Source organism: Capricornis sumatraensis, chromosome 4 (assembly GCF_032405125.1).
Source record: "Capricornis sumatraensis isolate serow.1 chromosome 4, serow.2, whole genome shotgun sequence".
NCBI lineage: Eukaryota > Metazoa > Chordata > Mammalia > Artiodactyla > Bovidae > Capricornis > Capricornis sumatraensis.
Genome location: NC_091072.1, coordinates 136,377,808 through 136,387,241, shown reverse-complemented (window position 1 = coordinate 136,387,241; position 9,434 = coordinate 136,377,808). Strand labels below are relative to the sequence as shown.

At 37.7% G+C, this 9,434-nt stretch overlaps 1 non-coding gene across 1 annotated transcript; it reads right to left on the bottom strand.

Moving 5' to 3' along the window:
* Positions 1-3,148: 3,148 nt before the first annotated feature.
* On the bottom strand, positions 3,149-3,220 carry TRNAW-CCA (transfer RNA tryptophan (anticodon CCA)). Its single transcript has one exon. It is a non-coding gene; the product is annotated as a tRNA-Trp (tRNA).
* Between the last annotated feature and the right edge of the window lie 6,214 nt (positions 3,221-9,434).

The following is a 9,434-nucleotide window of genomic DNA, read 5'->3' as shown; positions in this document are numbered from 1 at the left end:
AAGATTTATGTGGTAGATCTTTATTGTACTTATTTTAATATGCATTTAAGATACTTTTTTAGACCAGTTTTAGATTAACAGCAAAATTAAGAGGAAGGTGCAGAAATTTTTCATACATTCCCTCCTGGCCACACATCTAGCCTCCCAAAGTCTCGACATCCCAATCAAAACGGTGCCTTTGTTATAACTGATAAAACTGCGGTGACACATTACTATCACCCAAGTCCACAATTAACCTTAGGGTTCACTCTTGGTGTTGTACTTTCTATACATTTAGACAAATTTATAATGACATGTAATGACCACTATGGTACCACACAGAGTATTTTTACTTTCCTAAAAATCTGTAATGTTATTCCCAGTCATCCTTTCCCTGGCTCCCCGACAACCATTTTCAACCACTGAAATTTTTGCTGTCAATAGTTTTACCTTTTCCAGAACACCATACAGTTGGACTCATACCTTATGTAGTCTTTTCAAATTAACAACTTTCACTTAGTAATATGCATTTATTGTTCTTCCAAACACTTCACATTTAGAGGTGTGTCTCCTGAAGGCAGGATATAGCTGGGTCTTGTTTTTCAATCTGTCTAGCCACTCTGCATCTTTTGATTAATGAATTCTGTCCATTTACATTTTGGATGATTATTGATATGTGAGGACATATTGCTGCCATTTTAACTTTTGCTTTCTATTTGCTTTATGTTGCCATTGTTTCTTTTTCCTGTGTCTCTGCCTGCCATTATAGTTTGATGATTTTTTTTTGAGGATTTTCTCACCTTCTTATTTTTCCATTTTTCGCCTCTGCTCCAATTTTGGGTTTTGTGGTTACTATGAAATTTGTGTAAAGTTCTCAAATATAACATAGTCCTTTTTTAGTTACAGAATATTTTCTTAATTTGTCAATACAGGTTTTTCCCTTTTCTTCTTTCTCTTTTATATTATTGTCTCAAATTATCTCTTTTTACATCTCGTATTTGCAGCAAATTGAAGTAGCTATGGTTATTTTTACTGTTTTTATTCCTTTTAACTTTTATGCTATAATTAAGTGTTGAACAGGCTATTCTGCAATAGAGCTGTGATTTCTGATTATTTATCACCTACCTCAAAATTTTGTGTACTTTTCTTTCTTTTTTTTTTTTTTCTATTTTTTGTATTAGGTAAATGACCTCAACATTTCTTATAAGGCAGATCTGGTGTTGATGAACTCTCTCAGCTTTTGTTTCTCTTGGAAATCCTTTATTTCTCTTTCATATCTCAATGATAAATTTGCTAGATAAAGTATTCTTGGGTGACAGCTTTTATCTTTCAGAACTTTCAGTATGTCATTCCACTCTCTCATATCTGGTAGAGTTTCTGCTAAGAAATCTGCTGATAGCCTAACAGGTGTTCCCTTGTAGGTTACCATCTTTTTCCTCTGACTGCCTTTAAAATTCTTTCTTTGTCGTTAAGTTTTGACAGTTTTAACATGATATGTCTTGGTGAAGGTGGTTTTTACTTGAAGTAATTGGGTTTCCTCTTAGCTCTATGTACTTGTATATCCAGTTCCTTCCCCAGGTTTAGGAAGGTCTCAGGTGTTATTTCTTTAAACAAACCCTGTGTTCCCTTTTCCCTCTCATTTCCTGGGATATCTATCATCCTAATATTACCCTTGCTAATAGAGTCAGATGTGTCTTTAAAATTTCTTTTTTGTGTCTGTTAGCTGCTCAGTTATATCCAACTCTGTGATTCCATGGACTGTAGCCTGCCACGTTCCTCTGTTCATGGAGTTCTCCAGGCAAGAAAACTGGAGTGGATAGCCATTCTCTTCTCCATGGGCTCTTCTTAACCCAGGGATTGAACCTGAGTCTCCTGACTTGCAGGCAGATTCTTTACTGTCTTATCCACCTAGATTTCTAACTTTGAGCTTGCTAACTCTCTCTTTCAGATAGTTTGGTCTATTTCTAATAATTTATGATGTATTTTTCATCTCATGTATTGAGTTCTTCAGCTCTAGAGTATAGTTTGATTCTTCTTCTAGTGTTTCAGTCTCACTGGTAAAATATAACTTCTGTCCATCAATTTTGTCCCTCAGCTCATTGAGCCACCGTTCTGAGCTCTCTTTTAGCTCATTTAGTTCATTCATGACAGTTACTTTGAATTTTCTGTTAAAAATAGCTATAAATAAATAGCAATATCCTGTGACTTCAAATCTGCTTTCTGCAGACTTGTCATTTTCTTTTTGCGATACTTTGTTACTGTGGTTGCATGGTGCTTGGTGAATTGTTCCCTGCTGGTGCAATTGAAGTTGTGAACATCAAATTTAGGCAAAGCCTTTTACTTCTTTTCCTTTTTTTAACTTGATTCTAAGGGTTCAACAGGTGGCGCTGGTGGTAATGAACCTGCTTGCCAATGCAGAAGACATAAGAGACAAGGGTTTGATCCTTGAGTTAGGAAGATCAGCTAGAGGAGTATATGGCAACCCACTCCAGTATTCTTGCCTGGAGAATCCCCTGGACTTTTCTAGTTGTCTACAGTCCATAGCATTGCAAACAGTTGGACACAATTGAAATAAGTTAGCAGACACACCCAAGGATTCAACAAGGTAGTAACTGGAGGCCTTTCTTTAGTTATTCAGTAGGTGGTAATGTAACACAAGTTTTCGGTTTCTCTTACCTGAGACCTTTGGTTATATTTGAGGTCACACTCATTGTCTGGTGAGTGTTTCTGCTGTGACCAGGGTTGTTGGGTTCACAGGCCCTGTTACTGCAGGCTAGATGTGTGAAGTCATGAGCATCTTCATGGCTAGAGGTACAAGTTTGTAGGCCCCACTGCTGCTGTCGATTTACCCATGGCCAAGGGCACTGCTGCAGCAAGAGGCTGGTGTCATGTGTGCTGACTTCCCTGATGCTACTGTGTTCTCCAGGGTTGCAGACTCAGCTGCCTTGGCCAGGGGTCCAAGATCATAGGCAACCCTTTTGCTATTTCCTGGTTCTACCTCCTCTATGTACTCCAGTCCACCTACCTTTAAATGTTAAGTAAGTAAAGTCACTCAGTCATGTCCGACTCTTTGTGACCCCGTGGACTGCAGCCCACCAGGCTCCTCAGTCCATGGGATTCTCCAGGCAAGAATACTGGAGTGGGTTGCCATTTCCTTCTCCAGGGGATCTTCCCAACCCAGGGATCGAACCCGGGTCTCCCGCGTTGGAGGCAGACGCTTTAACCTCTGAGCCACCAGGGAAGTGGACATCTTGGTGTGTTGGGCAAAGGCAACTTTGTCAGATTATGTTTTACTAGTTGTAGACTGAAGAGGTACAATAAACGAAGTGTCTCACATAACCATGATGATGACATCACTAACACTGGAGGCTTTTTGAAGATGCTCAGTCATGTCAAACTCTTTGCAACCCCAAGGGCCGAAGCTTAACAGGCTCCTCCATCCAAGGAATTTTCCAGGCAAGAGTACTGGAGTGGGTTGCCATTTCCTTTTCCAGAGGATCTTCCCAACCCAGGATTTGAGCCCGGGTATCCCGCATTGTAGGCAGATGGTTTACTGTCTGAGCCACCAGGGAAATCCTAAAAACTACATAGGTTTTTGCTAATGAATGTGAGTTTTCTTGCTCATATATAGTAGAAGTGTGTTTACTGGATCAGTTTTTGAGTCTAACTCTCTGACCTGTATTAAAGATATGTTCATACCATATTTGTGGAATGTCCTTCAACCAATTCTTTTTTTCTTAAACTACAGTGAATTTTGTTGTTAAATATAAAATCTGATGCAATGTTTGGTGTCTGATTAAGGCAACATAAATGGGAATCTGTCAGTAATATTGAAACTATTAGTAAAAAATGAAGTGACTCAGGCAGCCTGCAGTATTCAGAAGAAAAATCAGTAAGAAAATTAGTGCCTTTGATCAAGGGTAATAGAGTGCCCATTTGAGTCAAGCTTTAAGGCATCCAGTAGCCATTGGCACTAAACAGTGTGATGGATGTGAAGAATTAGAAGACTGTGTGATGAAGCCATGGCTTCTAATCGCACTGAAGAAAAAAATAAAAATTTCAAAATCCTTCACTCAAAAAATGTTAAGAGATTTGGAAGAAAGGAATCTGTTATTTCCTGCAGGATCAGATAAAATTTGACATTTTATTTTCTGCTTTTCCAAATGTGACAACAATTTTTTGCTGAGATGTTCAGTTCAGTTCAGTCACTCAGTCGTGTCCAACTCTTTGTGGCACCATGAATCACAGCACGTCAGGCTTCCCTGTCCATCACCAACTCCCGGAGTTTACCCAAACTCATGTCCAACGAGTCAGTGATGCCATCCAGCCATCTCATCCTCTGTTGTCCCCTTCTCCTCCTGCCCCCAATCCCTCCCAGCATCAGGGTCTTTTCCAATGAGTCAACACTTCACATGAGGTGGCCAAAGTACTGGAGTTTCAGCTTTAGCATCAGTCTTTCCAAAGATCACCCAGGACTGATCTCCATTAGGATGGATGGTTGGAACTTCTTGCAGTCCAAGGCACTCTCAAGAGTCTTCTCCAACACCACAGTTCAAAAGCATCAATTTTTCAGCTCTCAGCTTTCTTCACAGTCCAACTCTCACATCCATACATGACAACAGGAAAAACCATAGCCTTGACTAGATGGACCTGTGTTGGCAAAGTAATGTCTCTGTTTTTGAATATGCTGTCTAGCTTGGTCATAACTTTCCTTGCAAAGAGTCAGTGTCTTTTAATTTCATGGCTGCAATCACCATCTGCAGTGATTTTGGAGTCCCAAAAAATAAAGTCTGACACTGTTTCCACTGTTTCCCCATCTATTTCCCATGAAGTGATGGGAGCAGATGCCATGATCTTAGTTTTCTGAATGTTGAGCTTTAAGCCAACTTTTTCACTCTCCTCTTTCACTTTCATCAAGAGGCTCTTTAGTTCTTCTTCACTTTTTGCCATAAGGCTGAGATGTTAAAATCACTTAAATGACACTAAGAGCATAGACTTGAAAACGTTAGGGTGCTATATTGGGAAAGAAAGCTTTGGATGGTTATATGTCTTAAGAAACCTCAAAAGACCTGGTATTTTTTAAGCATCTTTTGTGTATTTAGTGGGAGGAGATACAGTAAATGTAAGAATTACATAGGAAATGTATTACATTGATTTCTGTAAGTAATGAAATGTAAGAAATTATAACAAGATGTGTCAAATCAAGGTCCATAATCTCTCTTTATATGAAACCAAAATTTGTTTACTTTCTAAGGAAATAAAAACCATTAATACTGTTATTCAAGATTTGATGAATTTGGGGCATAGCCTCATGATACTTAGAAGCATTATTGTGTGCATTAAAAGCATAGTTGTTACAAACAGACACATTACTTCAAATCCTAAATCTATCATTTCCCGGGTCCATTTTCTAGGACAGATTTTTTTGTTGTTGTTCTGTGCTACCTTTCACTACCTGCAAATGCAAATAAAAATTAAAAATCTCATCTATGTACTTGCTAGAAGTAATGTAAGGAGTAAATGAAATAAAGTTGCAAGATCTTAGAACAGAGCTTAAAATAATGTGCATGTTGAATTAAAAAGAAAAATAAAAGATCTTTGACCAGCCTAGATTCCAGTTGGATCTTGAACAATGACGGCAAATTATTACAAGTTAAATCACTTGTTGAATTTAACTTTCTGGTTGTTGTGCCAAAAATGGCCACTTTAATATAGGAAGCTAAAAAGAAAAAGCAAACCAAAACAACTAAAGCAACTCTGACACCTATTATTCAGCTCTTAAGATCTCAAAGAATTTTCCTCTGTATTTCAAAAAACCGTGAAAACTAAAGAAGCCACTATCTTGCACTTGACAGGCACAGCAATACACTTTCATTATCTTAACTGTCAATCATTTCTGAGTTCTATATTATCATTTATAATGCATGCATGTTGATATCTTTTCATGTAACAGGATAATAACTGGCCCATTTTGTAGATATTGTATGATGGTAATACTAGATGTTTGTGAAATAGAAGGTATCCTATATTTCAATCAAATGCCTGCCAGAGGATAAGAAATAAATTGAATAAAAATAAGCCACCTTCATAAAATTCATTTAAATGTAAAATTTACATCTTCCATACTTGCTCCAAATCTGTTTTAAATGATATACCTGAATTTTCTTGTGTTGCTTGTCTTGCTTAGTTTAATCAACTCAATGGTCTCTATCTCTTAATGTTATCTGCTTGGTCTGTGCTTAATCACTTAGCCATGTCTGACTGCTTGAAACCCCATGGACTGTAGCCCACCAGGCTCCTCTGTCCATAGGATTTCCAAGACAAGAATACTGGAGTGGGTTGTCATGCCCTCCTCCAGGAGATCTTCCCAACCCAGGATTGAACTCAGGTCTCCTGCATTGCAGGCAGATTTTTTACCATCTGAGCCACTAGAGTATCTCATAAAATCTACTTATTGGCCTTTGCTTTCAAGATTGAAGCTTAAAATAGTTGTTTTCAAATGAATTTTTCTCTCATTCTGGATTGGAAACAACTTGTGGTATAGTTCCAACTTCTTTGGTTCCTTAAGTCATAAGAAATGGGTTCGCTTTACATAGGATGCACGGTAATATCCAGCAAATTAGTATTAGTTATTGGTTTAGTTATTGAAATCAGTTATTGGTTTAATTGTCTTGTAAATTCAAGTTCTTTGGTGCTTCAGAACAAAGCACTGTCTCAGTTCATTGCTTGTGTGAGTGCTAAGTCGCTTCAGTCATGTCCAACTCTTGGTGACACTATGGACTGTAGCCTTCTCTGTCCTTGGAATTTCCCAGTAAAGCATACTGGAAAGGGTCACCAGTTCCTCTTCTAGGCGATATTCTCAACCCAGGAATCGAACCCTCATGTCTTGCATCTCCTGCATTGGCCAGGGATTCATTACCACTGAGTCAGCTGGGAAGCCCCATATAACTGTACTGCTGCTGCTGCTGCTACTAAGTCACTTCAGTCATGTCCGACTCTTTGTGACCCCATAGACAGCAGCCCACCAGGCTCCCCTGTCCCTGGGATTCTCCAGGCAAGAACACTGGAGTGGGTTGCCATTTCCTTCTCCAATGCATGAAAGTGAAAAGTGAAAGTGAAGTCGTTTAGTTGTGTCTGACTCTTCGCCACCACATGGACTGCAGCCTACCAGGCTCCTCTGTCCATGGGATTTTCCAGGCAAGAGTACTGGAGTGGGCTGCCATTGCCTTCTCCAATATAACTGTTCTAGTTAGACTCAATTATTTCTTAAGTTTTCTCACTCTCACACAAACATTCCACAGGGTGTATTATTTCTGCATGTCATTAAAATTTTTTAATTACATATTGATTCATGGTGATTACATCCTCAGAATTTTGCTCTATTGCCAAGTCCTGGGAGATCATTTTCTAGTTTTTACAGAAAGACTACTGAGGCCTATAGTAGTACTTCTATAAGACTAACTAGTTATCTAAAATATTTTTGGTGTCTATAATGTGTTTGTTCACCTTTTCTTAACACAACCCAGATTTTATTTAATTGCTTAGCCATAGGCATGATGAGAAAGAAACTATCTTTGAAGAGCACATCTGCTTTTTAAAAAAGTGGTATTTTAAAAAGTGGTATTCTTGGTATCCTTCCCCAGCATTTCCTGTCTCTAGGGTGGAATATTCCCAATTTTAGATGAGAACCCTAAAGAGAGAGCTTGAATATGCATATGGTATTCAGTGTGACATTAGCAGGTGCAACATTGCTTAAAGACTGCAGTAAGTCGTTTTAAAATGAATGTGATATTGCTCAGGGAACTCCAATTCATTTGATTTAAGCTAAAGGAAAGTTTCCACTTGGGTTATTCTTTCATATTCAAAACACTTTGTATCTTTTTTCCTTCCATTAATGATGCAAAAATAGACTACTAAAACCATGGTCTATATAAAGATGTAACACTCAATTTATATAATCAGTTTAGAAAAACATGAGACTGAGATATTTAAAAGATTTCTAAAATCCTGTTTATAGCTGTTTACCTGTTATGGGCAGAATTCAAATACCCTACCTAGTCTTCATAAAATTTTTGGCAGAAGAGCTCTGGATTAAAGCAAGAAAAAATTTTCATTTTCTTTTTGCCTAGCTAAAGTTTGAAAATATCAGTTAAAAGCCCAATCCTGGTTTTCTTACAAGGCTAGTCTTGATTTACTCCTATTTTAGTCAGTTACAATATACCTGTACTTATTATTTATAGGTAATTTCTCTAGAGATCATTGGAAATTCTAAGACAGACTAGATATCACCTTGAGCTTACTCTTAGAATTGTTATAAGACTTAACATTTTTCAAAGAAAATCAGATATCTTGATATATAGTTACAAATATGAAGTAGAAAACAATGAGTCTCAAAGAAGTGGTATGCAGTATCATGTGAGCAGAATAGGAAAATTTTGTTGTTGTTTAGAGACTAAGTTGTGTCTGTTTTGCTACACCAGTGACTGGAGCCCACCAGTCTCCTCTGTCTGTGAGATCTCCCAGGCAAGAATACTGTAATAGGAAAAAAGTACACATTTATTTTAAAATTTTATTTTTATTTTATTTTAAATTTTTAAAAATGAAGTATAGTTGCTGTATGCAATATAGTGATTCACAGTTTTTAAAGATTATATTCTACTTATAGTTGTTATAAAGTATTGGCTATAATCAGTGTTGTCTAATATATCCTTGTAGCATATTTTACACAGAATAGTTTGTACTCCCTACTCCTACTCTTCTATCTATCTCTATATTGCCCCTCCCCTCTTCCCTCTCCTCACTGGTAACCACTAGTTTGCTCTCTATATGTGTGAGTCTGCTTTTTTTATTTGTTTGCAATATGTGCTAGTTTGTTGTACTTCTAGATTCCAAACATAGGTGATATGGGAAGAGATTATTTTTACTTAAATTTTTAAAATTTGATATCAGAGTGTAGTTAACCATGTGTTAATTTCAGGTGTACATCAAAGTGATTCATTTATACATACATATTTATATTCACTTATAGCTTTCTGACAAAGATCTGTCTAGCCAAAGCTATGGTTTTTCCAGTAGTCATGTAAGGATGTGACAGTTGGACCATAAATAAAGCTGAGCACTGAAGAATTGATGCTTTTGAACTGTGGTATTGGAGACTCTTGAGAGTCCCTTGGACTACAAGGAGATCAAACCAGTCAATCCTAAAGGAAATCAGTCCTGAATATTCATTGGAACAACCGATGCTGAAGCCAAAGATCCAATACTTTGGCTACCTGATGTGAAGAACTGACTCATTGGAAGAGACCCTGATGCTAGGAAAGACTGAAGGCAGGAGGAGAAGGGGACAACAGAGGATGAGAGGTTGGATGGCATCACTGACTCAATGGACATGAGTTTGAGCAAGTTCCAGGAGTTGGTGATGGATAGGGAGGCCAGGAGTGCTACAGTCCATGAGG